The sequence below is a fragment of the Saimiri boliviensis genome, chromosome 8, assembly GCF_048565385.1.
Source record: "Saimiri boliviensis isolate mSaiBol1 chromosome 8, mSaiBol1.pri, whole genome shotgun sequence".
In the NCBI taxonomy this organism is placed as follows: Eukaryota; Metazoa; Chordata; class Mammalia; order Primates; family Cebidae; genus Saimiri; species Saimiri boliviensis.
Window position 1 is genome coordinate 95,849,143 of NC_133456.1, and position 26,593 is coordinate 95,875,735.

Sequence of the window (26,593 nt, forward strand, 5' to 3'; positions counted from 1 at the left end):
GTAACTTTTTTTTTTTTTTAAGATAATTTTTTCTGGAGGTGGATTTGCTGAAATTCCCTAAGGAGCCAGAAATTGTGAAGAGTGGGGCTGGTGCAGATTGCATGATGATACAAGTTGTACATGTTTATGGCTTCATTCCTACTATATCCCCAGCATATAGAGTTAGCTTATGTAAGATGTGATGGAAGAAGTTCGTTTAGGGGTTTGGTATTCCGACTCCAATGGAGTACTGCAGTCTGTTCTGACACTGATCACACAGAGTTAGTGCAGACCCCACAAGGGAAGGACTCAGTTCCACAAGTCTGCCTCCATTTCAAGTACCAGTGGCAAGTAGGGTCCCCATTCTACCCACACTTATGGCCATCTGACTACAAATCTGGGGCGTTTCCCACAACCCCCTTCAGGGTTGATACTTTACTAGAATGACTCAAAGATTTCAGGGAAACACTACCCATATGATTATGATTTTATTTTATTTATGATTATGATTTATTTAATACAGATCAGGATCAGCCAAATGAAGAGACACAGAGGGCAAGGTCTGGGAAGTTCCAAACACAGAGCTTCCATGCCCTCTTCTTGTGGAATCAGGTCACACTACCCTCCTGGCTCATCAGTGTGTTCATCAACCAGGAAGCTCCACTAGGCTTCAGTGTCTAGAGTGTTTGTTGGCTTTATTAGGGCTCATGCTGTTTTCTCACAGTTGTTTCTGGTTTGTGCAGAAGAAAAGTAAGATTAATTAGTGTTCATGCCTATTATAAGTTAACGAAATGTTGTCATTAAGGCTTATTGATTCCAAGGTTCCCCCCCCTTTTTTTAATGTGAAAATAACAGTTTATAATAATATTTTTGTTTTATTTTCATGTCATTTATTTGAACACAGGCTCTCACTCTGTCACCTAGGCTGGTGTGCAGTGATGTAATCATAGCTTATCATAACCTCAAACTCCCTGACTCGAGGGATCCTCCCACCTAGCCTCCTGAGTAGCTAGGACTGCAGGTACATGCTACCATGCCTGGCTGATTTTTTAAATCTTTTTTGTAGAGATTTAAAAAATCTCTCAAAAGGGCCCGGCTATGTTTCCCAGGTTGTTTTCGAACTCCTGGGTTCAAGTGATCCTTCTATCTCGTTGTCCCAAAGTGCAGGGATTAATGTGAGGACTAGTTGTCTTTATTGGCCAATAAAACTGGCAGCAATACTTTCTACTTCTCTCTGTGTGTCTGTCTGTCTGTCTTTCTCCCTGTCCTTTATCCCTTTCCCTTCTTCCCTTTCTCCCTTCTCCCTTACTCATTTTCTTTCTCTGTTTGCCTCCCCTTTGTACCCCTCCCCCTTTCTTCTGGAATCTTTTAAAAACAATTTATTGATCTGTGAAATCTATAGTTAGAATAACCCAAACTGTTCCATATCCCAGTTACCTTCTTTTTTTTTTTGAGACAGAGTCTTATTTTGTAGCCCAGGCTGGAGTACAGTGGTGTCATCTTGCTTTACTTCAGTCTGTGCCTCCAGGGTTCAAATGATTCTCCTGCCTCATCCTCCCTAGTAGCTGAGATTACAGGCATGCGCCACCATGCCCGGCTAATTTTTTGTATTTCTAGCAGAGATGGGGTCTCACCATATTGGCCAGGCTGGTCTTGAGCTCCTGACCTCAGGTGATCTACCTGCCTCGGCCTCCCAGAGTGCTGAGAACCAGTTACTTTCTTTTAACACATGGATACACACCAACCCACCATCTCACCTCTGAGTGAACAAAGAATGAAACTTGAACCATCAACCATATCAGGCCAGAGTATTATTTATTTCTGGGATACAGATTAGGGGCAATGCTGTGCATTTCGTTTCTGTTCCCAGAGTAAACCAACCAAGTATTCTTCCTGCGGTAATAACAGAATAGTTCCTATCAAATCAACCTTCTTACAGGTAACTTAAACTCTGAACAAAATATAAAAAAAAGAAACAGTCCTGGTGGGTTTGCTATTTTGTTTTTGAGGTGGAATCTCTTTGTGAGGCCTAGGCTGGAGTGCAATGGTGCAGTCTTGGCTCACTGCAACCTCCGCCTCCTGGGTTCAAGTGATTCTCCTCTTCCAGCCTTCCGAGTAGCTGAGACTGCAGGCGTGTACCACCACATCCGGCTCATTTTTGTATTTTTAGTAGAGGCGGGGTTTCACTATATTGGCCAGGCTGGTGTCGAACTCCTAACCTCAAATGATCCACCCACCTTGGCCTCTCAAAGTGCTGGGATTACAGACGTGAGCCACCTTACCCAGCTGGGTTTGCTTTTTTTTTTTTTTTTTTTTTTTTGAGACGGAGTTTTCTCTTGTTACCCAGGCTGGAGTGCAATGGCGCGATCTCGGCTCACCGCAACCTCCGCCTCCTGGGTTCAGGCAATTTTCCTGCCTCAGCCTCCTGAGTAGCTGGGATTATAGGCACGCGCCACCATGCCCAGCTAATTTTTTGTATTTTTAGTAGAGACGGGGTTTCACCATGTTGACCAGGTTGGTCTCGATCTCTCGACCTTGTGATCCACCCGCCTCAGCCTCCCAAAGTGCTGGGATTACAGGCTTGAGCCACCGCGCCCAGCCAGGTTTGCTATTTTTATAGCTAGTTTTGTACTGTGCTAGACAGCTACAACTCAGTTAGGAAACAGCATATAGCTTGTGACCCAGGAGACAGAGTTCATGGTGACCACAACAGCTGGAAAGTGAGTGGAAAGTGAGACCTGAAGGGAAAGAGCCCCAAATTTTGCATTAAAACTTCACCTGTGCCGGGCGCGGTGGCTCACACCTGTAATCCCAGCACTTTGGGAGGCCGAGGCGGGTGGATCACAAGGTCAAGAGATCGAGACCATCCTGGTCAACATGGTGAAACCCCATCTCTATTAAAAATACAAAAAATTAGCTGGGCATGGTGGCACATGCCTGTAATCCCAGCTACTCAGGAGGCTGAGGCAGGAGAATTGCCTGAACCCAGGAGGCGGAGGTTGCGGTGAGCCGAGATCGCGCCGTTGCACTCCAGCCTGGGTAACAAGAGCGAAACTCCATCTCAAAAAAAAACTTTACCTGTATTATAGGCTGAGCTGTATGTGGAACAAACTGCATGCAATCCAGCCAAGGATAAAAGAACTGAACAAAGATTTCAGCTGCTGCTCATCTTGGAGGAGAAAGTTTGCAGTTTAAGTCAAGCTAAGTTTAGTATAAACTTTTTTTTTTTTGGCTGGGTCTCACTCTCATCGCCTAAGCTGGAATGCAATGGTGTGATCATGGCTCACTGCATCCTTGACTTCCTAGGCTCAGGTGAAGCCTCCTCCTTGGACCTCAGCCTCCCAAGTAGCTGGGACTACAGGTATACATCACCACACCTGGCTAATTTTTTGTATTTTTTATAGAGATGGGGTTTTGCCATGTTGCTAAGGCTGGTGTTGCCATGTTGCCAAGGCTGGGCTCAAGGGATTCACTACCTTCTGCCTCTGAAAGTGTTGGGATTACAGGTGTGAGCCACCATGCCTGGCCTACTGTAAACATTTTTCATTTGTTTTTTCTTTTCTACTTCTTTATCTTTTTATTTTTCCTACCCTTGGAAATAAAAACATTTTTTAAAGGACTATTACAGAATCTAGAGTTTCTGTAAGATCTCACTGACCACATATAGAATGTAATATAAAATTACCATACTTAGGAAGAACCATGAAAATATGGCCAATATTCAAGAGAAAAGATAATCAGTTGAGATAAAACTTGAAATTACATACATGTTGGACAAATGATGATTTCTTTATGTGACTACTTACGGATTCAGGTACTTAAAACTTTGATATCAAAGGGAATTTTAGGATACTGATTCTAGTCTCATTCATTGTTTTCTCATTTATCTAAGGTCTAACTGGCACTTACCAGTTTGTTGGCCTCTTGCACTGTTGTTACTTGTTTTCTTTCCTTCTTGGTGTGCTTCTTCACCTGTAACATGTTAACTTGTTTAGTGTATATGAGTCAAGGACCAGGAAATAGAAACCATTCTAACCATCTTAAATATAAATTTGCTCTCCACAAATAAGTTCCAGAACTCAAAAACTGATCTGCTGGGGAAGCTATAACCACTGATGGTGCCATAGGAATTACTGAGTTTAAGAACCTCATTCAAGGATTTCAGGCCATGGCTTAGAAAGCTGCTGCCACTGTTGCTGCCTTAGCTGCCTCTTCACACCCACGTTGTGAGTGACTGGGCATTGGAACTTGGAGTCCAGCCGCTGTTTCCAGTGCAGTTGCCTCTCAGCATCCAAACAGTTGAGAGAATGGACACTGGAGCATCACTTTGGAACAAAGTCTTATTTCTTGACTTGCTTTGCCAATAGGAAGTGTAAGGTGGTAGTAAGAATCTCCACTTCACTTTCAGTTTCCAAATCCCAGGAAAGTACTTTATTGATAGATCAGAAATTGTATCCAGAAGCCCAGTGGTGAGAACAACTGGACAATGTTGATTTTAGCTTTTTAGCTTCTGCAGTGCAGGCAGATACTCTTGGGGCAAGGACGGGGAGGGTAGAATGAAGATTGAATGAGCTGGTTGTACAGCAGGAATTGAAGGAATAACAATTGAATTGGGTCTTAAAGAAAGCCTGTGCATGTATCTTGTTGATACCGAGTATAGATGCATTCCATTGTGAGGTAATGGCATTAGAAAAAGACATAGGTGTTCTTTTTCAGGGTGATTAGAATGTAGGGTATGATTTCTGCAATGAGGAAAGTACCTGGAGATCAGTTTGCAAAAATCTAAAGTTCTAAATTATAGCTTATTTCTCTTTGATTTGGTTTCATCACTGAGGCTGGCTAATTGTGTTGTGCTAGAGGAGTAGCTGGTATCCTTTGGCTTCTTTTCTGCTTCTTGTATCTGCTAGGTGCTGGAATTGTACAGCTCCTGAGTCAGAGCAACATGCTTAGCAGAAATAAGCATCAATCTTCCTGAATCATCAGATGGCAAACTGACGTGATGTGACCTGAAGGCACTATCTTAGAAATTGGAGACTCGGTTCTTTGCTTTTAGGGTAAACAACCGGCAATCCTCCTTCTGTACAATATGCTTTTTGGATAAATGAATCAGTAAGCCTGCATTCTGCCTCAATAATCTATACTTATGGGGTTAAGGAAGCAAATCTCCAATCCCTCCCTGTTGATCACAAAGTTTGGGTGAAACCATTTCTTTGTTATGTCCTAAAATATGATAATCGAGTGTTTTCATTCACTTAGGGTAAAAACTACCTTTTTTTTTTTTTTTTTTTTTTTTTGAGACAAAGTTTCGCTATTGTTACCCAGGCTGGAGTGCAATGGCACGACCTCGGCTCACCGCAACCTCTGCCTCCTGGGTTCAGGCAATTCTCCTGCCGCAGCCTCCTGAGTAGCTGGGATTACAGGCACGCGCCACCATGCCCAGCTAATTTTTTGTATTTTTAGTAGAGACGGGGTTTCACCATGTTGATCAGGATTGTCTCGATCTCTTGACCTTGTGATCCACCCGCCTCGGCCTCCCAAAGTGCTGGGATTACAGGCTTGAGCCACTGTGCCCGGCCCTTTTTTTTTTTTTTTTTTAAGTGACTTTAGAACTGTCCTTACAGCTGATTATAAACAGCTCGTTTGGGAATCTCCTTCCAAATTTCATGTTCTTTTAGTTGTCGGTAAGCCATTGATTCACCAGGCTACTGTTCAGACCTCTGCTGTCTGAGTCTTCACAGTAGCCTAATCTTGCTTTAAAGTCTGGAAATGGATTTTTGCTTCCTGCAGATGCCGTGGTATGGCATAAAAGGCTCATTGATGTAGTGATATAGTCTCTTCCAAGTCTCATTGTATTTCTGCCATGCTCGTCTTCTTGAAGTGTTGTAGACACAGCCGTAAATTGGTGTCTCTGCTTTTCCATTATGTTTGTCTTATCTGGAATTCAGTTAGTCCTGTTTCTGTTCTGCCTAATACAGACACCATCTGAGGTCTTCACTGATTAGCTCAGGATAGAGATACTTGCCCTCTCTTTATTTTATACCTTCTTATTCCTACTTTTACATCAATTTGGGGTATATGTCTTCTTTACCTTAGTCTTTAATGATAAGGACCAGACGAGCACGGTGGTTCACACCTGTAATCCCAGCACTTTGGGAGGCCAAGGTGGGTGGAACATTTGAGATCAGGAGTTTGAGACCAGTCTGGCCAACATGGTGAAACCCAGTCTCTACTAAAAAAATACAAAAATTAGCTGGGCAGTAGTGATGTGTGCCTATAATCCCAGCTACTCGTGAGGCTGAGGCAGGAAAATCCCTTGAGCCTGGGAGGTGGAGGTTGTAGTGAGCCAAGATCGGGCCACTGCAGTCCAGTCTGGGCGCCAAGTGAGACCCTGCCTCAAAAAAAAAAAAAAGGAATAAAGATAAAAACAATGTTTTATTCATCTCTATATCTTTATTACATAGTAACTCGTCCTTACATAGTTTGATAAGGATGTGTTGAAAGAATAAAGCCATGTGGTGTACTTTGGAGTCATAAAGATCTGTGTTTGAAGCCATGTTTTGTTACTGTGTAATTTGTCTTAACTAATTTTTTTCTTTTCTTTTTTTTTTTATTCCACTAAAGTTATTTTTTAGTGCATGAGCTAACTGTCTAACTTTTTGAGTTTAGTTATCTCATATGCACAATTTGGACAATAGTGCTAACCTTGGAGATTAAGGAATTGCACATAAAGTGTTTATCTTTTCATAGTGTTGGCATTATTAGTTATTTCTGTCATCCCTTTTTTCTCTTATATTCAGTCTCTCTTGTACTCCCACTTCCAATAAACATTTAACATGTTTATGTCTTCGCATCTTAAGTTTTCCTAACCATGGCTTTCTCTGTTGTCAGTTTACAACCAGGTTCTTGAATCTAGTATTTCCTGGCAGCTTCTTCCTTCAAACATACGTATGCCTCAATCCATTGTGACTTTTTTTTTTTTTTTAATTGAAACAAATTCTTGCTCTGTCACCCAGGCTGGAGTGCAGTGGAACGATCTCAGCTCACTGCAACCTCTGCCTCCCAGGTGCAAGAGATTCTTGTGTCTCAGCCTCCTGAGTAGCTGGGACTACAGACATGCACCATGACACCTGGCTAATTTTTGTATTTTTAGTAGGGACGAGGCTTTGATATGTTGGCCAGGCTTTTCTCAAACTCCTGGCCTCAGGTGATCCGCCTGCCTCTCAGCGGTCTCCCAAAGTGCTCGGATTACAGGCTTGAGCCACTGTGCCCAGTCCATCTATTGTATTTGACTTTGTTTTCTCTGCTCCCTAGACATTGCTTTTGTAGAGTCATCAGTTATATCTTTGTTCTAAATATAATAGATTTTTTTTTACTTTATTTTTTGTAGCTCATACCAGGTTTGTAATTATGTTTATTTGTATGCTTACTTATTTAATGGCTATTCTTTCTTTTGAGGCTAAGTTTAATGATGACAGGAACCTTACCTGTTTTGTATGTCACTATATCCCTAGTATCTTCAGTAGGCCCTGGCAAGGAGTTGATCCTCAAATCTCTAAATTTTCAGTGTGTCACTTTAGAAAATCTGTAGTTATTTGCAAATAGGGTGCAGGTGTCAATTTTGTTTATAGAAGAGTTCTCCATTTTGGAGCAGAATGGATACACTCTGGTGTAAAATTGCAGTTATCAGTTATTTGCAGTTATCAGTTATTTGGTTCAGAATGTTAAATGGATGACTTAATGTGATGACTAAATATTTTTGCCTGCCTGTTTCCTGAAAAAGTCAAAATTTGGGAAATTAAAAAAGGATGACATAAATTAGAATTTGTATAATAATTTAGCATTTTTGGTGTTTGCATTATTCTCTGCATTTTCACTCTGCCTTGCAATTCTTGTGAAATGACTCGGCAAGAGCTTTTTAACCAAGAAATAGGAGAGCAAATTGACTTAAGTCATTAAAAAATCCTTGTGCCTGATACTTAAAAAACCCACACCCATTTCCTTTAGATGAGGTCATGTCAATCCTTAAACTTTGCCTTTAGACTAAAGGTAAAGGGAAGCATGATATTGATACAAGGTTAATCTTATTTCCCCTTGCCTCTCTAGTTTTCTTCTTTTCCTTTTTTCCCTCATACTCTGGTGCTTCAGATATCCACATTTATTTATGTTCTGGCAGCGTTCCTTTGTAGTGTGAGTCCCTTTACCTGGAATGTCTGTCTCCCCTATTTCTCCTGCCTAACTTTTGCTCATTTTTTAGGCCTTTCCTTAGTTGTGTCTGCCTAATGGAAACCTTTTCCTTGGTCCCAGAAGACTGGATTTGATCTTTCCTAGTACTTCTGTGTATACCCCTGCATGACAGATTGCTTCTGTTTGATATTCCTGATCTACGCTTTCCTTTCTTTCTCCTTTTCTTTTCTCGGTAGGCTTACTTGTATGGATTATGTCAGTCGATATCTGTGACTTAGACTTCACAGTTCAGCCAGTGTAGAAAGCAGGTAGATTGGAAGCAGTGAGAAAGGCCAGCTCAGAATATTTATTTCCCGGATTTCTTTGCTGTCAGGTTACCTTGGGTTGGCTGTGCCACAGCACAGGTATTAGCCCAGGTGGCCTTCTCTATATGACTTTCTGTTCCACATTGTGGTAATCTCTTCCACCCCTTGCCATTTGTATTTAGAAGTACTGCTCTTGCTGTTAGCACAGGTTCCTGTATTTCCATGTGTTTCCCTTTCCTCTCATTACTCCATCGTGTTTACTTCCTATGTATGTAAATGCTCTGTGAATGATCTTCATTGAAATGTTTTATTAGTTTTTGATTGGAAGTCTAGCTAGTATATCCCCGACATATGTTATTTGTGGTACTGCCTTCTCTCTCTCAAACAATTGCCTGTTTTTGCCTTTGCCCTCGTTTAGATAAACAGGAGCCTCAGTCAGTGAAATTCTGAACCACTCTACCTGCTTTAGACAGGACAGTGCTATTTTAGTTTATATTATATATTAAGATTCTCTGTAAGACTTGATTTGAAATTAAGGTTGAACAATAAAATGGTTTGAAATATTGACTACATGGGAAAAAAATCTTGAACTATTTTTAATGGCATTTACTTAATGTTTTGCCTTTTCCTAACTCTTCTTGGACTTTTAACTTCCAGGGATAACAAATGTTCTCTCCCATGTTATTGTCTTGACAAACGTTGTTACAGACATGCTTCACCTAGCTAATGCCTATTCTCTTTTTAGTTCTTATTAACCTAACTTCTTTAAAAGGGTGGTTTTCCCCTAATTCTCCTTTCTGACCTGTTTCCTGCCAGCACACATGCTATCATGAGTCTCTGTTAACTATTTTTGTGGCATCATATACTTTCCCTTCATAGCATTTATTTGAATTATATAGCTACTTGTCTGATTGTTCGGTATGTGCCTTCCTTAGGAGGTCTATTATGGCCATTGTTCCATTCCCATTGTTTAGCATGCATGCATGCATTTATCGAACAAATAAAAGGGAAGGATACTAGAGTAGAAGGACGATCACATCATCTCTTTGGAGCAGGCGTCCCCAAACTTTTTACACAGGGGGCCAGTTCACTGTCCCTCAGACCGTTGGAGGGCCGCCACATACTGTGCTCCTCTCACTGACCACCAATGAAAGAGGTGCCCCTTCCTGAAGTGCGGCGGGGGGCCGGATAAATGGCCTCAGAGGGCCGCATGTGGCCTGCTTTGGAGGAATATGATGCAGAATTTAGGGCCATTAAAATTCTTCACTGTTTTGAATGAGGCCGTCCCTTTTTACTTTCAGTTAATGAAAAATCACTGTATCTTTTTAGAGAAATTTTATTGGATTGCATTCTTCCTCAAATTAACAGAAAACTGATCACTACTTCTGAATCTGTGTACTAAAAACAAAATGTCCTATTACTAATTTTTGAAAGCAAGTAGTAAAGATGACTTAAAACATTTTTGGGGGAACAATTTTAAATTTGTAGAAAAGTTACAGGTATAGAACAAAGAGATTTTTGTTTTGAACAGTTGGAGAATAACTTGCTGGTATGATGCCCTCATTGCCCCTGAATACTGTGGTGTTGTATTTTCATTTTTCTTTTCTTTTTTTTTTGAGATAAGGTCTGGTCCTGTCGCCTAGGCTGGGGTACAGTGGCGTGATCTTGGTTCACTGCAACCTCTGCCCATAGCATCAAATCATCCTGCCACCTGAGCCTCCTGAGTAGCTGGGACTACAGGTACATACCACCATGCCCGGCTAATTTTTGTACTTTTTGTAGAGACAGGGTTTTGCTATGTTGCCCAGGCTGGTCTCGAGCTCATGAGCTCAAGGGATCTGCCTGCCTTGGCCTCCAAAGTGCCGGGATTATAGGTGTGAGCCACCATGCCCGGCCAGGATGGTGTGTATTTCCTAGAAACAAATACATTTTACTTCATGACTGCAGTATCATTAAAGTCGGTTGATTACCATTGATACATTGCTACCATCTAATTGTGAAATTCCATTCAAGTATGCCAGTTGTTCCAATAGTTTTATAGGACAGGATCCAGTTCAGAAGCATTTAAATATCATGTCTCTTTCTTCTATCTGGCACAGTTCCTCAGTCCTTCTCTTGACCTCAGCTGACCTTAATCCTTTTTTTTTTTTTTTTTTTTTTTTTTTTTCTGAGGCAAGATCTTGGTCTGTCACCCAGGCAGCAGTGCAGTGTCCCTATCATGCCTCATTGCAGCTTCCACCTCCTGGGCTCAAATGATTCTCCTGCCTCAATTTTAAATTTTATTTTGTAGAGATGAGTTCTCGCTATGTTTCCCAGGCTGGTCTCAAACTCCTGGGTTCAGTGATCCCCCCTGCCTTGGCCTACCAAAGTACTGGGATTACAGGTGTGAGCCACAATTTCCAGCTGACCTTGATTCTTTGGAAGATTTATAGCCAGTTGTTTCGTAGAATGTGTCTCAATATGGGGATGTGTACTGGTTCCTAGTGATTAGTTTGAGGTGATTTTTAAATTTATTTTTGAAACAGAATCTCATTGTTGCCTAGGCTGGAGTACAGTGGCGCGATCTAGGCCCAATGCAACTTCCATCACCTGGGTTCAAGCGATCCTCCTGAGTAGCTGGGCAGCCATGTGCTACCACGCCTGGCTAATTTTTTGTATTTTTAGTAGAGATGGGGTTTCACTATGTTGGCCAGGTGTTGAACTCCTGACCTCAGGTTATCTGCCCCTCCTGAACTCAGGTCATCTGCCCCCACTTGGCCTCCCAAAGTGCTGCGATTACACGTGTGGACTACCACGCCCAGCCCGATTCGGGTGATATACAAAGATGACATTTTGAAGGCAATAGTTTTCCTGTTTAAAAGTTACTCCCACTATCTTATTTTTTTTCTTTTAACCTTTTTGTTGTTTATACTGTAAAATTTTTTTCCAACTGTATTTATAAAGTTTTGTGTCTTGTGAATCTATTATAATCTTTAGAGAAAACCTGTAGAAAACTTGGCATGCCCATCAAGATGTGACGTCCCTAAAAAATTTTGGAAGAGACCAGCAAAATGTACTGTAGAAGAATTTTTTCCGATTAGTTGGGAATAATTTATTTTACTATAATTTGTCCTTAAGATAATTTCTGATTGAAAAACTTTGGCTTTTGAATTGCAGGTGGTTCTTGAACTTCTAATGCATAAATAAGTATATTTAATTATGGCAGAACTTATTTCTAAAATAGCTTTCTTGGTTAAAACAAATTGTACACATTTCATCTCTCAGTTTTAGCTCTGAAATAATTTGAGAATCCAGACGAAGGCAGTCAGAATCACTGTTCTAAGCCTATTTTTAGATTTTTTCCCCCTTTAGTTGGTTTCCTTTCTAGCCACCTGCAGTTTTATGTGCAGTTGCACGTGTTTATTTTTTCTAATTCCTCCCCCGCTCCCCTGCCCTGAAGCTTGGCAAGCAGCTTCTTTATTGCTTTTGGTTTGTTCTTTTTGAAGAGCAAAGTGTAAATTATAAAGCCTTCATTGAGTAAATTTACGTATTTAAAATATTTTTGAGAAGATAGAGCATAATTGTGGAATACAGGACACACTGCCTCTAAGAGTCTTTTGTGATTATAGTTCATCTGTATGTTATTATCAATATACTGTATATTAATATGCAGAATGTATCTTGCAGCTTTTTTCTGCTTTAAAAGATTTGTCTGGATGACAAAGCTTTGGGAGACAGAACTAGAAAAAAGCTAAAAAAGTTGTCTCTTCTAGTCATAACTGGATTCACAAAAATACAGCGATACTCACTTTTTTTTTTTTTTTTTGAGACGGAGTTTCGCTCTTGTTACCCAGGCTGGAGTGCAATGGCACGATCTCGGCTCACTGCAACCTCCGCCTCCTGGGTTCAGGCAATTCTCCTGCCTCAGCCTCCTGAGTAGCTGGGATTACAGGCACGTGCCACCATGCCCAGCTAATTTTTTGTATTTTTAGTAGAGACGGGGTTTCACCATGTTGACCAGGATGGTCTCGAACTTTTGACCTCATGATCCACCCACCTCGGCCTCCCAAAGTGCTGGGATTACAGGCTTGAGCCACCGCGCCCGGCTGATACTCACTTAAAAAAAAATTTTTTTTTGCACTATGGTTTGTATTTTCTTTTTTGTTTCTTTAAAAAATTTTTAGTGATATTTTAATAGGAGTACTTATTTAATTTACATTTAATGTAGTTATTGATATATTTGAATTCAGATAGAACATTATTTTGTCTTTTCTACGTAGGCCGTCTGTCTCTTTTTTCTCCTTTCTTTCTTTCTTTCTTTTGGATTAACTTCCTTTGGAGATTTGTTATGTGTGTACATGCTGACTCCTGCTTGTGGTGAATTGTTTATGTGTTTCACAAGTTTGTGTTGTGAACTTATTTTAAGATCACATCTGTTGAGATCTCTGTGCTGCTTAAGTAAGGATATCCATTGATAAGCTAAGCTGAAGGCATATTCCCTGTTCTGCTAAGTGTTCTAGGATGCCGTCAGTCCAGGACTATTTATAATTTTTGACTCTGAAAACTTCATGGAAACATGTGAATACTTTCTAGAACAGGCATCCCGAAACTTTTTACACAGGGGGCCAGTTGACTGTCCCTCAGACCATTGGAGGGCCGCCACATACTGTGCTCCTCTCACTGACCACCAATGAAAGAGGTGCCCCTTTCTGAAGTGCGATGGGGGGCCGGATAAATGGCCTCAGGGGGCCACATGCGGCCCGCGGGCCGTAGTTTGGGGATGCCTGTTCTAGAACATCCCCCAATCCTATCAGTGTATGTGCCTTAGTTTTCTATAGCTGCTATAACAAATTACTGCAGATTTAGTGGCTTAGAACCCAACTTTATTATCTTACAGTTCTGGAGGTCAGAAGTTTGAAATGGGTTTCACTGGGCTAAAATTAATATGTGGGTAAGGGCTGTGTTCCCTCTAGAAGTACTAGTGAAGCATCTGTTCCCTTGGCCTTTTTTTAGCTTCTAGAGGCCACCTGCACTTTTGGCGCATAACCCCTTTCTCCATCTTTAAGTCACTAATGGCCATATGGCATCAGTCTGATCAATACTGACCCTTTGGTCCCCCTCTTTGGCTTATAAGGACCCTTGTGATTTCATTTGATTCACCCCCAAAATACTGGATAAGACCTCATCTCAAGATTCTTAATCACATCTGCAAAGTCCCTTTTGCTATATCAGTTTCAACTTCCTACCTGTAGCAAGCCCAAAGGTATTTTAATTTTGTCCCTGTGTGGCATAAAAGTCCAAGCTCCTTTGCTAGAGGCCAAAAAGCTACTACAGAGTAGCTGCAGCCTCATTCATGTTTTCTGCTCTGAATTTTCGTTCTCTTTTTCCTAGTTTCCCTGGATTTTCTTTACTCTCTTTAGTTTTGGACTGTGAATTTTAAAAAGATACTTTCACAGCATCTTTAAATCAAGCATATTTAGGTGGTTTACAGTGGGAGAGAAATTGGGTTATCTAATGACCATATTGCCCCAGTTGGCATTGCTTATGTTAGTACGGTGATAAGGCTTTAACAAGACACAAAGTCTGTTACTTTGCTTTCCTATTATCTTTTAATTTAAAATGTTTTTAATGTCAATCAAAAGCCCTCAGTGAATCTTATCTTTGAAAAGTCAGTTAATTGTGATTAAAACTCAGTTTCTTCATCTGAACATTCTGCTCTATTCTGATGTTGACAGGCCATGCCTTTTTTCTTTCTTTATGTTTTTTTTTTTTGAGACAGAGTCTCGCCGTATCGCCATCCCGCCTCACTGCAACTTCCGTTTTCTGGTTTCAGGCAATTCTGCTGACGCAGCCTCCCGAGTAGCTGGAACTACAGGCATGCACCACCACACCTGGCTAATTTTTTGTGCTTTTAATATAGATGGGGTTTCACCATGTTGGCCAGGATGGTCTCGATCTCTTGACCTCATGATCCACCCGCCTTGGCCTTCCAAAGTGCTAGGATTACAGGCGTGAGCCACCATGCCCGGCCCCTTTTTTCTTTAGTCTGAATCACTATGTCTTGGTTTACAGTTCTGACCTCACTATTTAACCAGACCAGGTTTTTCCTACCATGCCTTGCCTCCCTTCTTGACTGTCTGCTGAGGTTCTCCCTCATTTAAAAATTTTCTGTGTATCTGTTCAAAGGAGATTTGAGCTAAAGGCATACAGATACTCTTCTGTACCAAGCTGTTATCTTTGGACTTCATTTTACAACCCCCACTTCCTCCCTGTGATAATATGTGAATGTGATTAAAAGCCAGTTACATACTACCTAAGGGATTATAATGACAAGTGGAATTCAATGCTACCCCTTCCTATCCCTAGTTGTGCTTTTCAGAGCATTTATAAAGTACATATTGTATGCCAGGCTTTTTACATAAATGAACACCTATGAATTCATTGATTCTTGTAACAACCTCTTTTTACAGATGAAGAAATTGACAGACAAAGGGCTTATGCAACTTGTTCAGGATAATGCATCTATTAAGTGGCATCATTTGAACCAGGCAGTCTGATTTTAGAATCTGCTTGTTATGGGACGAGTGCAGTGGCTCACACTTGTAGTCCCAGCACTTTGAGAGGCCAAGGTGGGTGGATCACCAGGTCAGGAGATCAAGACCATTCTGGCCATGGTGAAACCCATTCTCTACTGAAATAAAAAAATTAGCTGGATGTGATGGTGCATGCCTGTAGTCCCAGCTACCCGGGAGGCTGAGGCAGAGGAATTGCTAGAACTCTGGAGGCGGAGGTTGCAGTGAGCTGAGATTGCACTACTGTACTCCATCCAGCCTGGCAAAAGAGCAAGACTCCGTCTCAACAACAACAACAATAAAATCTGCTTATCACTGTGCTATATTGTCCTTAGCTTTAGACTAAAAATTATTTTCCTTTAGAGTTAAAAAAAATAAATTTTACTATGTATATTTGAGGCTTACAACATGATGTATGGCAGGGGTCTGCAACCCCGGGGCCACTGGCCCAGTACCATTTGGTGGTCTATAAGGAGCCAGGCTGCACAGCAGGAGGTGAGGGGAGGGTGAGCAAACATTACTGCCTCCTGTTGGATTAATGGTGGCATTAGATTCTCATAGTAGCACAAACCCTATTGTGAACTGTATGTCCAAGGGATATGGGTTGCCCGCTCCTTATGAGAATCTAATGCCTGATGATCTGAGGTAGAACAGCTTAATCCCAAAAGCATTCCCCCGTCTCCCTGGTGCATGGAAAATTTCTTCCACAAAACTGGTCCCTGGTGCTAAAAAGGGGAGGGTTGCTGTGTTATGGAATAAGTATAAATAGTAAATTAGTTATTATAGTGAAGCAGATAAACACATCTGTCATTTCACATAGTTACTTTTTTTAAGTGACAAGAGCACCTAAAATGTACTTATTTAATGAAAATATTTAATATAGTAATGCCTTCCTTAATGACAGAGACATGTTCTGAGAAAGGGGTTATTAGGCCATTTTATTGTGTGAATATCATAGAGTGTATTTTTACAAGCCTAGGTAGTATAGCCTACTGTGTACCCTTTAGACCTTATGCTGCAGCCTGTTGCACCTATGCTACAAACTGTACTGCATGTTACCATACTCAGTGTTGTAGGCAATTAGAACACAGTGGTATTTATGTATCCAAACATATCTAAACACTGGGTACAGAAAAAATACAGTATTATAATCTTACAGAACCATTGTTATATATGTGGTGTGATATATATGTGGTCCATTGTTGACCAAAATGTTATGTGACATGTGACTGTACAATACAGATTTATTAACTGTAGTCCTCATGTTGTAACGTAGATCTCTAAACTTATTCTGCATATCAGTTATTTGTATCTTTTGACCCACATCTCCCCCGCTTTCTTTCCCTCAGATAACCATGGTAACCACTCATTCTCTATTTCTGTATATTTGAGCTCTTTTATTTTATTTTTTGGTACTGGGTTTCACTCTTATCACCCAGGCTGGAGTGCAGTGGCACAGTCATGGCTCATTGCAGCTTTGACCTCCCAAGCTCAAGTGATCCTCCCTGCTTCCTTTTTTTTTTTTTCTTTTCTTGAGATGGAGTTTCGCTCTCGTTGTCCTGGCTGGAGTGCAGTGGCCCAGTCTTGGTTCACTGCAACCTCTGCCTCCCGGGTACAGTAATGTAACAGATACACAATAATCCCAGCTACTCCCAGTAATCTCTCGTGGCACCTGCCACCACGTCTGGCTAAGTTTTTGCATTTTTAGTAGAGACGAGGTTTTACCATGTTGGCCAGGCTGGTCTTGAACTCCTGACCTCAGGTGGTCCACCTGCCTCGGCCTCCCAAAAGTGCTGGGATTACAGGCGTGAGCCACTGTGCCCGGTCCCTACTTCATTATCTTTGTGTATTTGAGCTCTTTTGAAAATATGTATATACCACATATAATTGAGATAATATAATATTTTTCTTGCTGTGTCTGGCTTGTTTCATTTAGCTTAATGTCTCCAGGTCATACGTTGTGACAAATGGCAGGATCTCTTTTTTTTAAGGGTGAGTAATACTCCGTTATATAGATCACATTTTTCTTTATTTGTCTATCATCAGTGGAGATTTAGCTGTATTTTGGCTATTGTGATAATGCTTCAGTGAACGTGAGAGTGCAGATATTTTTACAAGGCGATGATTTCATTTCCTTTGCATGTATGACCAGAAGAGGAATGGCTGGGTCATATGGTAATTCTATTTTTCATTTCTTTAGCAACCTTCCTACTGTTTTCCATAATGGCTATATCAGTCTGCATTCCTGACAACAGTGTATATGCTAAGGTTCCCTTTACTTCACACCCTCACCAACATTTGTTATCTCTTTTATCATAATAGCTATCTTTATGGGTATGACATGGTATCTCATAGTGGCTTTAATTTGCATTTCCCTGATGATTAAGGATGTTGAATACCTTTTCCTATACTTGTTGGCCATTCCTGTATCTTTGGAGACATGTCTGTTCAGGTCCTTTGCCCATTTTTAAATCAAGTTACTTATTTTTCTGCTATTTATTGAGTTGTATGAGTTCTTTATAAATTTTGACTATTAACCCCTTATCAGATATAGGGTTTGCAAATATTTATTTATTTATTTGAGACAGAGTTTCGCTGTTGTTACCCAGGCTGGAGTGCAATGGCACGATCTCGGCTCACCGCGACCTCTGCCTCCTGGGTTCAGGCAATTCTCCTGCCTCAGCCTCCTGAGTAGCTGGGATTACAGGCACGCGCCACCATGCCCAGCTAATTTTTTGTATTTTTAGTAGAGACGGGGTTTCACCATGTTGACCAGGATGGTCTCGATCTCTTGACCTCGTGATCCACCCACCTTGGCCTCCCAAAGTGCTGGGATTACAGGCTTGAGCCACCGCGCCCGGCCAATATTTATTTTTAAATCAAGTTACTTGTTTTTCTGCTCTTGAATTGTATGAGTTCTTTATAAATTTTGAATATTAACTTCTTATCAGATATAGGGTTTGCAAATATTTTTCCATAGGTGTTTTATTTTGTTGATTGTTTCCTTTATTGTGCAGAAGTTTCTTAGTTTGATGTAGTCTCATTTATTTATTTTTGCTTTAGTAGCTTGAGCTTTTCGTGTAATAATCCAAAAAATCATTGCCAAGGCGTGTCAAGCAGTTTTTCTCTCTGTTCTCTTCTAGTAGTTTTATGGTTTCAGGGCTTAACATTTAGATCTTTTATCCATTTTGAGGTAAGTTTTGTGTATGCTACATATGAGTCCAATTTCATTTGTTTGCATGTGAAAATTCAGTTTTTCTGGCATCATTTATTGAAGCAACTATCCTTTTCCCGTTGTGTTCTCTTGGTGCCCTTGTTGAAAATTAGTTGACTATATATGTTTGGATTTATTTTTGGGTGCTCTATTCTGTTCTATTGGTTTATGTTTTCATCTTTATGCCAGTATTGCACTGTTTTCGTTACTGTAGCTTTGTGATATATTTAAAAAATCAGGAAATGGGATGCCTCCAACTTTGTTTTTATTTCTCAGTATTGCTTTGGTTATTTGGGATTTTTGTGTCTCTATATGAATTTTAGGATTGTTTTTCCTATTTCTGTGGAGGATACCATAGGAATTTTGATAGGGTTTGGGTTAAATCTGTATATTGCTTTGAGTAGTATGGCTGTTTTAATAATACTGATTATTCCTATTTATGGACCTGGGATATCTGTCCATTTATTTGTGTCTTCATCAGTGTCTTACAGTTTTCAGTGTACAAATCTTTAACCTTCTTGGTTAAATTTACTCCTGAGTATCTTTTTTTGATGCTATCATAAATGGAATTGTTTTCTTGATTGCTTTTTCAGCTGGGTTATTGTGTATAGAAATGTTACTGATATTTGTATGTTGATTTTGTATTCTGCAACTTTACTGCATTCATTAATTCTAGCAGTGTTTTTATTTTCTGTGGAATCTTTGGGGTTTTCTGCATATATGTACATGTCATCTGCAAGTAGAGACAACTTTACTACTTCCTTTTTGATTTAAATGCCTTTTTTTTTTTCTTATTTGATTGCTCTTGCTAGAACTTCTAGTACTATGTTAAATAAAAGTTTGTATTTTAGAAGTCAACATGTTTTAAAGGCAATAGTCCATTTCTTCTAGCTTCCAGTATTGTCACTGAGATGTCTTATGTGTCAGTGATTCCAGATCCTTTGTATATTCTGATCTGTTTCTCTCTGGAAACTTTTGGCATATTTATAGCTGTGGTGTTTTGAAATTTCACAGTTATGTAACTTAGTATGGGTTTTTTTTTTTTTTTTTGAAATGGAGTCTTGCTCTTTTGCGTAGGCTGGAGTGCAGTGGTGCAGTCTCGGCTCACTGCAACCTCTGCCTCCTGGGCTCAAGTGATTCTTGTGCCTCAGCCTCTCGAGTAGCTGGGATTACAGGCATGTGCTACCATGCCTGGCTAATTTTTGTATTTTTAGTAGATACAGGGTTTTGCCGTGTTGGCCAGGCTGGTCTCAACTCTTGAACTCAGGTTATCTGCCTGCCTTGGCCTCCCAGAGTGTTAGGATTACAGGTGTGCATGCCTGGCCAGTTACGTTAAAAAAAAAAAAAAAAAAAAAAAAAAAGTCTCTGAAGAGATGGGGTCTTCCTATGTTGCCCAGGCTGGCTTTGAACTCCCAGGCTCAAATGATTCTCTTGCCTCAGCCTTCTGAACAGCTGGGATGTGCATGCCATTGTACCTGGCAGGTATTGGTCATTCATTTAATTTAAAAATTTTTGTTGTATTCACTGATTGATTGACAGATAGGCTTTTGTTCTATTGCCCAGGCTGGAGGGCAGTGGTACAGTTGTAGCTCACTGTAGCCTTGAACTCCTGGGCTCAAGTGATTTGTCTTTCCTCAGCCTCCTGAGTAACTAGGACTACAGGTGCATGCCACCACAATTAGCACTTTTTTTTTTTTTTTTTTTTTTTTAATAGAGGCAAGTTTGTGCCTGTTGCCCAGGCTTGTATTGAACACTAGTCTTAAGCGATCCTCCTACCTTGGGTTCCCAAAGTGCTGGGATTTCCAGGGCTAAGCTACCATGTGGTATTGGTCTTTTAAAAGTACCTTGCACTGGCACTTGGTAAACTCTTTAATCTGGAGAGATGCTACTGTATTTTTGGAAGATAATAATCTTTCTTTGATGATTCCACCATATTCTCTGTTCTTTTTTTTTTTTCCTAGGTGTTCCATTCAGATACTAGACTTTTTGGAATAATGTATTTCTTTCTCTTTTCCTATCTTAAATAATCGCATATAGAATAATATTTGATTATTATTTTCCTTCCTAATTTTCACCTCCTTAGGAGACTTCCTGAGCTTCAATTTCCAGTGTATCTGTTGTTAAGTTTTATTCCTTTTTTTTTTTTTTTCCTAAACTTTTTATTCTGCATATAAGTTCTTTTTCGAGACCGAGTTTCACTCTTGTTGCCCAGGCTGGAGTGCAATGGTGTGATCTTGGCTAACTGGAACTTTTGCTTTCAAGCAATTCTCCTGCCTCTGCCAAGTATCTGGGATTACAGGCATGTGCCACCACACCTGGCTAATTTTTAGTCTTTAGTAGGACGGGTTTTCACCATGTTGGTCAGCCTGGTCTCGAACTCCCGACCTCAGGTGATCCATCTGCCTTGGCCTTGCAAAGTGCTGAGGCGTGAGCCACTGCGCCTGGTCTCTTATTTATATTTTTAAAAGTATTTTTCTGTTGCCTGCAAAATCTGTTTTTTTTTTTTGTTTTTTTGTTTTTTTTCCCCCAGGGCTTTCCCCCCCTGTTTTAGGGTCTCCAACTGTATGAAATGTTACCCTCAAATACTCTGATGATCCTTGGCTTTCTGTTTATATTTAAGAATGAGGGACTAAAATGCTTAAGTAGAAACTCTTTAAGTATGTGACAGAGGCTATCAATTGGTGGTGTGATATAGCCACCAGTTGATAGCCTCTGGCAGTTGGTGGCCATAACATGTTGGTGGCTGAATCACACCACCAATTGATAGCCTTTGTCACATTAACTTAAAGATTGATGCACCTCCAGTTTCAGCATGTGGAAGTCTTCTCTCTTGTGCCATTCTATTTCTGCAGTGGAGAATCTTCTAATTTCCTTCATGAGAGTCACATTCTTTTTTTTTTTTTTTTTTTTTTTGAGATGGAGTTTTGCTCTTGTTACCCAGGCTGGAGTGCAATGGTGCGATCTCGGCTCGGCTCACCGCAACCTCCGCCTCCTGGGTTCAGGCAGTTCTCCTGCCTCAGCCTCCTGAGTAGCTGGGATTACAGGCATGCGCCACCACGCCCAGCTAATTTTTTGTATTTTTAGTAGAGACGGGGTTTCACCATGTTGACCAGGATGGTCTCCATCTCTTGACCTCGTGATCCGCTTGCCTCGGCCTCCCAAAGTGCTGGGATTACAGGCTTGAGCCACTGCGCCCGGCGAGAGTCTCATTCTTAAGGGAGAACATGGTGAGTGGAAAGACTGGGAACTTACTGTTCCATTTGCAGATACTCAGTTCTTCAGCTTTTTGTTGTTTCCGGTTTTAAAAGAAAGTTCTACTGTACTCAAATATAATTAGCATCATGTAATTCATCTATTTAAAGTATACAGTACATTAGCTTTTTCTATGTTCACAAAGTTATGCATATGTTACCACAATCAATTTTAGAGCATTTTCATTACCCCCAGAAGAAACCCCATACCCCTCAGCTAATCACTCCCAGTCATAGCATCCCCTCTCCTCCCAGTCCCAACAATTAGTCATCTGTTCTTTGTCTGTATTGATTTGCCTACCGTGGACATTTCATGTAAATAGATTCAAGTTTGAATCCTTTGTGCCTCTTAATTTGATATTTTGAAGGTCCATACATGTTGTAGCATGCATTAGTACTTACTCCTTTTTATTTTCAAATAATATTCCTTTGTGTGGATGACCATCTTTTCTTTATCTGTTCATCATTTGATAGACATTTGGGCTGTTTCCACTTTTTGACTATTACGAATAATGCTACTGTGAAAAATTGTGTACAAGTTTTGTAGGGACATATGTTTTCAGTTTTATTGGTTGTATATCTAAGAGTGGAGTTGCTGGATCGTATGATAACTCTGTGTTTCACTATTTGAGGAACTGATGACTGTTTTCCAACATGGCTGTCCCATTTTATATTCCCACCAGCAGTGTATGAGCGTTGCAGACAAACACTTGTTTTATCTTCACATCATTACAAATTTGTTTTGTCTAATATTATTTTTTTGAAATAGGGCCTTGCTGTGTTGTCCAGGCTGACATCAAACTCCTGGATTCAGTCGATCCTCCTCCCTCAGCCTCCTGAGTGTCTGATACTACAGGCATGTGCCACTGCACCCGGCTCTATTTTTTGATTATAGCCAAGATGACTATGAAGTGGTATTTTACTGCCGTTCCTCACTTAAAGAACCTGGCTTCCAGAGGCTATTTGTCTCTTGTAGGATAAATTGCTTTGTTGTGTGCAGGTGTTTTACGTTCTGCTGCTTCTATTCAGATGAGTTAGCTGCCTTGCCTCTATTTACTTTCTAATATTCAGAGATTTATTGCAAATACTTGTCCCTTATCCTTCTAAAAAAATGTGTGTGTGTGTGTGTGTGTGTGTGTGTGTGTGTGTGTGTGTGTGTGTATATACAGATGAATTCTTTGGCAGTCATTTTGGTGACATTACAGGAGGGAGAGACATCAGTGTGTAAATCGATGCTCAGAATTTAAACTGAAGTATCAACTTGTACTTTTAAATATCCTTTCAGTATAAATATCTCCAAATGTGGTCATTGTTTGTAAGAAGAATTGTAGGACCAAAAATACTCCTATAATGAAGAAGAAAATAAGGAGGCCTAGAAAGGGCTACTACTAAGTGAATCCAACCAAATCCTTTCAAAGTTTTTAGATTTGAATCTTTTTTGATAATACTGATTTGCGCTGCTTGTTGTATATGCAATGTAAGTGATGTATCTTATGAACTAAAAAACAATTTCTTTCTCTCTCTCTTTCTTCCTTTCTTTTGAGTCTCCCTGTGTCGCTGAGGCTAGAGTGCAGTGATGCGATCTCAGCTCACTGAAACCTCTGCCTTCCATTTAGCTGAAATTACTGGTGATTCTTGTGCCTCAGCCTATTGAGTAGATGGGATTACACGCATGTGCCACCATGCCTGGCTATGTTTTGTATTTTTAGTAGAGATAGGGTTTCGACCGACATGTTGGCCAGGCTGGTCTCAAACTCCTGGCCTCAAACAATCCACCCATTTCGATCTCCCAAAGTGCTGGGATTGCATGAATAAGTCACCACGCCAAGCCCTAGATAATAACTTCTAATGATGTCTAAGATTGCTAAGAAGAGTTGTATTTATTATTGGCTATAAGCTTTTCCTGGTTTCCTATCATCAAGTAAGCTCAGACACTTGCATACAGACTGGGAAACATAATAAAGAGCTAACATATATTGATTTTTCTACATGCCAGAAACTGTTGAAAATCCTTTCTATATATTACCTTATTTAATCTTTACAATAACTGTGTGAAGTTGATAACTGTTTTTTGCTTGTTTTTACATCTCATCTGTGTGGTAAAGAAACTGAGGGCATAGGATGGTTATGTAACTTACTCACATTCACGCAGTTAGTAAATGGTGCAGCCTTACCTATTAAATCCACAGTTTGGTTCCTGAACTCAACTCTTAGTCTTTAGACTATACAGCCTGACATTTGTAGAGAATTTTATTTACTTCTTTTTCATTTATTGAGACATGGTCTTGCTGTGTCATCCAGTTTGGAATACAGTGGCATGATCACTGCTTACTGCAGCTTCAACCTCCTAGGCTCAAACAATTCTCCTGCCTCCTGTGTAGCTGAAGCTACAGGCGTGAGCCACTATGCCTGGCTAATGTATTTATTTGTTCTATTTATTTTGGAAACAGGATCTCACTCTGTCTCCCAGGCTGGAGTACAGTGGCACAATCTTGGCTCAGTGCAACCTCTGCCTCCTGGGTTCAAAGGATTCTCCTCCCTTAACCTCCTGAGTAGCTGGGACTACAGGCACACATGTCACACCAGCTAATTTTTATATATTTTGGTAGAGATGGGGTTTTCACCATGTTGGCCAGACTGGTCTTGAACGCCTGACCCCAAGTGATTCTCTCGCCTTGGCCTCCCAAGGTTCTGGGATTACAGATGTGAGCCACTGCAACTGACCTTTGCCTGGCTAATTAAAAAAAAAAAAATTTTTTTTAAGAGACATGGTCTCACTATGTTGCCTGGGCTGGAGAATTTAAAATATATTATCTTTTTAAGAAGGGAGAGACACTCAGGAAATATTAAAACAAATGTTAGTTGTTAGGTAAGGAGTAGTAGTAGGCTGAAGAATAAGTACAAATTCATGACCTGCTGTTTAGAAAATAAACTGTGATCTAATGTTCTATTAGAAGTTCATATTTAGCTTAGATTCTAGTTTGGATAAGAAATGATTATCACTAAATTAGGCAACATTTTCTTTTTTGAGGTGGATATGTAATTACCACATAGAATATTTTGTAGTTTGTGTAACATAATTAAGCAGGTGAAGAGGAGACAGAAAAATGTCATGGGAAGTATTAAAAAGTTAGGCATGGGCCAGAATGTTAGTGACAGATTCAGTTTTTCCCAGGCCAAAATATTTCAGAATAATTCTGATCCAAGTGTTTTTTGTTTTTCCACCAGAGTCTGATTTTGCAGCTCATCTTTTCTAAATAGATCTATTTTATGGTGTGTATATAGGTCATTCTGAATCAAGTTAACTTCGAAGTTGATTGGGACCTTGTTTCAAGCTTATTGAACAAAGATCTGTTACACAGAATTTTGGGCATAAGGCCATTTCCAGAGTCTGGTCCAAATAAGCAATGACAGACACAGATTGTCTCTTTCTTGGCTGAGGCTTTCTTTGTGCAGCTTGTCTCAGGACTCTCTTTTTCTGCCCTTTTAATACCCCCCTCTCTTTTCTATTCAGGGTAAAAATATTTCCATTTTCATTCTGTAGTTACTTTTTTCGCAAACATTTATTGTGTTTTTACTTATGTACAAGGTTCTTTGCTTAAAACCTATAATGCCCTCCCTGTAGTAGCAGAAGCAGTTGTGAGGATAGTAGGCCTTCTGAGATGATATTGTAGAAAATACATGAAACATTAAGTAGTGTTGCTGTGTCATACTTCTTTCCTGCCTGCCTTTCTGTCTTTTGATGATTAGGAAAGGTTTTTCTTTAAGATCTTTAAATATTTCCTCCAGAGTGACAAGGGAGAGGAAAAAGAACAAAATGAAAACACATTTCTATACAGCAGTTTAATCATACCTTAAAAGATAATTTTAAAATCTTGTCTGCTTATGGAGTTTATCATTTTATTTACATGTTTATTTTAGAAAATGTTTTCCTCTCTCGATATAATTGCTTTTAGAATATTTTAATGTTTCTTTTAGAACTTTTGTTTACCACACAATTAATTTTCTTTATTTAATTCTCAATCTGCTTATTTTTATAAAAGCCTTGCTTGACCATTTATAAAGAAGTTTTCAAGTTTGGTCTCCTAATTTCCATAGTCTTTTCTTTATCTCTTAATTAGAGTTCCACTTACCTTTATTCATGCTATTTTAGCTTTTCTCTAATCTCGGAGAAGGTGTTGTCTTTTCCTGCCTCTTTGCCGTGGCTTATGCTGTCCCCTGTGCCTGGATTTTGACCTTTTCCCCACTCTCCTTTTTTCTCTTCTGCCTGCCAGATATGACTGGTAAAAATGGGGTTTCTTTCATGGAGTCTTCTGATGTTGCTCCAGGAGTATTAATCATTCCTTTCTCTGTGCTCTCTATTTGTAGTGTAATTAAAGACTTAAAAATTGTCTTATACTTAATCATTCAAATGAACAAATGTAATATGTATTATAAAATTTATAATAAGTCAAACATCTCTGAATCCACCATTAAAACTAAAAGCTAGAAAATGACCAATTCTGTTTCTTCTACCTGTAAACTTCTCACCAACCACAAAAGGGATGTTTATCATTCCCTTGCACTTAACATTTTTAAAAATCACATCTATATGTATTACTAAACAATTATTGTTTAATTTTGCTTGTGTTTGGGCTTATAACAATGGATTTATCCTGTATGCAGTCTAGCATGGCTTGCTTTTTTTATTCAGCATTGTATTTCTAAGATTTATCCATATTGCATATACATAATTCATTCATAGTAGTTCATTCTCATTAATGTATAATATTTCAAATATAAATATTCCATTTATTTGCATTTAAATTTAAGGATCTGGAATTAGTTTTCTCCTATGGTTTGAGGTAGGGATCCATTTTCAGTGTTATTTTTCTGTATGGCAAACTAATTGCTCTACTCAAATAATACATTTTTTCCTACTGTGCTATCACTGTAAGATACCAAGTTTCCTTATAAGCATGATTTTGTTTCTGAATTATCTTTTCTGTTGTATTGGTCCATTTAGCTCTGTAAGAACCCTACTATCTTCTTTACTATGGTTTCATATCTCAGTAGGCAGGTTGGCCTCCTCCCTTCTAATTTTTCTTTTAGACCGTATCTTAGCCATTG

General features: G+C 39.7%; 1 protein-coding gene and 1 long non-coding RNA gene across 16 annotated transcripts in view; one reads left to right on the forward strand and one right to left on the reverse strand.

Moving 5' to 3' along the window:
• Window positions 1-26,593, forward strand: part of ABI1 (abl interactor 1) — a 128,632-nt gene that overhangs the window by 57,916 nt on the left and 44,123 nt on the right. The window lies entirely within an intron of this gene.
• LOC141585438 (uncharacterized) lies at window positions 461-25,778 on the reverse strand. The gene is made up of 3 exons (XR_012518907.1): window positions 25,618-25,778; window positions 3,889-3,951; window positions 461-709 (listed from the first exon to the last, which is right to left on the reverse strand). It is a non-coding gene; the product is annotated as an uncharacterized LOC141585438 (long non-coding RNA).